A 4,869-nucleotide genomic window follows, 5' to 3' on the forward strand; every position below is an offset into this window, starting at 1 on the left:
AATGTATATAAACAGTACATGCTGCTCAATATAAAAAACAAACAAACAAACAAACAAACCACCCAATCCAAAAATGGGCAGAAGACCTAAATAGGCATTTCTCCAAAGAAGACATACAGATGGCCCAATGGCACATGCTCAACATCACTAATTATTAGAGAAGGGCAAATCAAAACTGCAATGAGGAATCACCTCACACCGCTTAGAATGGGCATCATCAGAAAATCTACAAACACTAAATGCTGGAGAGGGTGTGGAGAGAAGGGAACCCTCTTACATTATTGGTGGGAATGTAAATTGATACAGCCACTATGGAAAACAGTATGGCAGTTCCTTGAAAAACTAAAAATGAAATTACCACATGACCCAGTAATCCCACTACTGGGCATATACCCAGAGAAAACCATAATTCAAAAAGACACATGCACCCCAATGTTCATTGCAGCACTATTTACAATAGCCAGGACATGGAAGCAACCTAAATGTCCATTGACAGACAAATGCATGAAGAAGATGGGGTACATACATACAATGGAATATTACTCAGCCATAAAAAGAAACAAAATTGGGACATTTGTAGAGACATGGATGGACCTAGAGACTGTCATACAGAGTGAAGAAAGAGGAAAAACAATACTGTGTATTAACACATATATGTGGAAACTAGAAAAATGGTACAGATCAAAGGGTTTGCAACGCAGAAATAGAGACACAGATGTAGGGAATAAACATATGGACACTAATAAGGGAAAGCTTGTGGGAGGAGGCAGGTTTGGCATGCAATGAATTGGGAGATAGGGATTGCCATGTGTATGTTACTAATGAAAAAAATCAAATTGTACACTTTAAATACATGCAGTTTATTTATGTCAATTATATCTCAATAAATATTCTTGCTAAAAAGAAAAAAATAATTTATTTCTTATGTAATAAAGAAAGTTAGATAATTGTGAAGCCTGATTCCCACTATGTACTGTGAGTCTTACCTTGTGGAGGCTTGTTCACAGTCTGAATGAAGACTTTTTAAGCTACTTACGAAGTCCTGGAATGCTTCTTTCATCCAGTATGAAAACAGAATGTAAAATCCTGCATTATTTCTTGAGGAAATATTTTATTTCATTCAGCTGTCTGTCCATTTTCTCCAAGGAGTCTTCTGATTATTCAGAGATTATTTTTATTTGAACTGTAGATTATTTCAAAGAAATTCCACTGTGCCCAGGAAAACAACAAATGTTCACCATGTTAGGGTAATTTATCAGAAAGACCAGAAAATCCTATTTTTCCATAGTAGGATAGCAGCTACCCGTTTCTTAGGGAAATTTATCTTAAGTAATTTATCTTCTTACTAACTTTGAAGTAGAAAATACCCTTCAATTGTTTAGCCTGTCCCATTTTATCTTGTTGGTTTGACTGGACTATTTGACTTGAGATTTTGAGAGATATTCTTGTACTGTATTTCTTTCTTTCTTTTATGCATTAATTTAAGTCTCACAAAAAACCTCCTAAAAAATTTGCATCAGTCCTTAAAAGGGTATCATCTTTTTCCCAATAGAGTTGAAGTTCACTGGACCTTTTTTCCCTTACCATATTTATCAGTAAATCTTAGAACTGGAATATGTTCAAGACTGATTCTTTCTTAATTAAATTCACTGGGATTTTTCACTAAATTTTAAAAGTACATCTTTATTTAAAGATACTACAAATCACATCAAATATTAAGGTCCAAAATATGTGACAGAGGTAGAAAAAAACAGCTTTATAACCATTTTCAGATTATTGACAGGAAAGAACATAATATCAGTCCAATCATTTTTTCCTTTCTTTTTATTTAGTACTCAATTTATTCTGCCTTGGTGATTGGTCAGGTATATAAAAATTGATCATCATTTCAGATATAATAACAAAATATTTATCCAATCATTAAAATGGATTTAGGGTACGTATTTTAAAACATAAACTATGCTATGGGCGAGGACACAGAAATTAATAAAATGGGGGAAAATCATATATAAGTTTTTTCTTCCATGGATTTTATATTTTTATACTAGATTTGACAATAAAGAAAGGGATAATTTAATAAAGTAGTTGTAGTCTTATTTAGTGCTTCTAAGACAACATAGGATACTGTGACAGAACTAAGAGGGACAATGCTACCACGGATAATGTAACCATAGATGACCTTTCTTAAAAGGTGATGTTTAAGCTAAGATCTAAAGCATTAAAAGGGACTACCATCAGAAACACTGTTACAGGCAGTAAATTTAAGTAAAACAATTAACTAAAATTATCTTACTTCAAAAATGAACTGGTATGTATATAGAACACACTAAAAACTTAATAATTTCTATTGCAATGCTATGCTGCAAAGTAGTACTCAGAGTGTATTCTCTTGTCTTGTTCCTGATTTTAATGGAAAAGCTTTCATTTTTTATTTTATTTTTGAGAACTGTTATTGAGATATAGTTGCTATACAATAAACTGCATACATTTAAAGTGTACAATTTGATATTTTTTTTTCTTATTAGTAATGTATAAATGGCAATCCCAATCTCCAAGCTCATCCTACCCCAAACCCTCCCCCACTTCCCCCATTGGTGTCCATATGTTTATTCTCTACATCTGTGTCTCTGTTTCTGCTTTGCAAACCCTTTGATCTGTACCATTTTTCTAGATTCCACATATATGTGTTAATACACAGTATTGTTTTTCCTCTTTCTTCACTCTGTATGACAGTCTCTAGGTCCATCCATGTCTCTACAAATGTCCCAATTTTGTTTCTTTTTTATGGCTGAGTAATATTCCATTGTATGTATGTACCCCATCTTCTTCATGCATTTGTCTGTCAATGGACATTTAGGTTGCTTCCATGTCCTGGCTATTGTAAATAGTGCTGCAATGAACATTGGGGTGCATGTGTCTTTTTGAATTATGGTTTTCTCTGGGTATATGCCCAGTAGTGGGATTACTGGGTCATGTGGTAATTTCATTTTTAGTTTTTCAAGGAACCGCCATACTGTTTTCCATAGTGGCTGTATCAATTTACATTCCCACCAATAATGCAAGAGGGTTCCCTTCTCTCCACACCCTCTCCAGCATTTAGTGTTTGTAGATTTTCTGATGATGCCCATTCTAAGCGGTGTGAGGTGATTCCTCATTGCAGTTTTGATTTGCCCTTCTCTAATAATTAGTGATGTTGAGCATGTGCCATTGGGCCATCTGTATGTCTTCTTTGGAGAAATGCCTATTTAGGTCTTCTGCCCATTTTTGGATTGGGTGGTTTGTTTGTTTGTTTGTTTGTTTTTTATATTGAGCAGCATGTACTGTTTATATACATTGGAGATTAATCCTTTGTCTGTTGATTCACTTGCAAATATTTTCTCCCATTCTGAGGGTTGTCTTTTCGCCTTGCTTATAGTCCCTTTTGCTGTGCAAAAGTATTTTAGTTTGATTAGGTCCCATTTGTTAATTTTTGTTTTTATTTCTGTTACTCTAGGAGGTGGGTCGAAAAATATCTTGCTATGGAAGAAGCTTTCAAACTTTCAATGTTGAGTATGATGTGAGCTGTGGATCTGTCATCTAATCTGTCATATAATTATGTTGAAGTAAGTTACTTCTGCCAATTTGATGAGAGTTTATTTTTATTGTTATTTTTTACCATTAATGGATGTTGAATTTCTACTCTATGAATGAACAACACAAAGATGGAATTAAGAAAACAGTTTCATTTACAACAGCATTGATAAGAATAAAATACTTGAGTAAACTTAAGCAAGGATGCAAAAGTCTTGTGCACTGAAAACTCCAAAACACTGTAGAAAGATATTAGAGAAGACACAAAAGCAGGACATTCATGAGCTAGAATGTTTCATATTATGCAGATGCCAAGGCTACCTAAAGTGATCTACATATTCAATACAATCTCTATGAAAATTCCAAAATTTTTTTTTCAGAGATAGAAAAATCCATCCAAAAATTCATATGAAATATCAAGGGATCCCAAACCGCAAAAACAATCACTCTTCTTGATTCTAAAACATACTATAAAGTTATGGTAATCCAAAACATGTGGTATTGGTATAAAGACAAACACATGTGGTGAAGTGGCCATGACTGTGGAGTAGAAAGCCCCTGAAGTGTCCTCCCATGGAAACACTAAATTTAAGACTCTTTGTGAAGCCACTATTGATGAGAACAACCTGAAAGCTAGCAGATTCTCTATTACTAAAAAAAATATTTCAGAAAACACACAAAGACAGATAGGAATGGGGTATACAAAGTAGAGTCAAGTCCCATATGTCACATAGGCAACACACCTTGGGGGGGGGGGGGGCGGGTAATCCAGTTGCAGACATTCTCCCAAAGGAGCATGTGAGTCTGAGCCCCACATAGTGCTTCTCAGCTCAGAGTTTCTACATTTGTAAAGGAAACCCTCCTAAATTATAGAACTTTGAAATACAATGGGGATTCTTTTTAAGAGAGCCAGGGGGCTGTGGAAAATATAGGCTCCTTATAGTTCACACATAAAATCACACACAGTCCAAGAAGAAACAGAAATCTGAAAGGAGCCTGAGTCAGACAAGTTGGTGATACTGCACAGAACGTGAAGAGAGGTAGGAGAAAATTGGGACTCACCTTGGGGACATAGCTGCTTGTAGTAAACATTCTGGTTACCTATCCCATGACAAAGACATGGTCCTGGCAAGCACCATACTGGAATCCTCCCTCTAGCATTTCAATGGTGGGACCCAGCCCCACTCACCAGCTAGGTGGCACCAATCTTGAGAAATCCGAGGCCCAGCAGCTAGCTAAGCAAGGACACACTCCACCCACAGGACATCAGCCTGGCTACCTTTGGACACCTTGAGCCCA

The sequence above is a fragment of the Hippopotamus amphibius genome, chromosome 3, assembly GCF_030028045.1.
Source record: "Hippopotamus amphibius kiboko isolate mHipAmp2 chromosome 3, mHipAmp2.hap2, whole genome shotgun sequence".
In the NCBI taxonomy this organism is placed as follows: Eukaryota; Metazoa; Chordata; class Mammalia; order Artiodactyla; family Hippopotamidae; genus Hippopotamus; species Hippopotamus amphibius.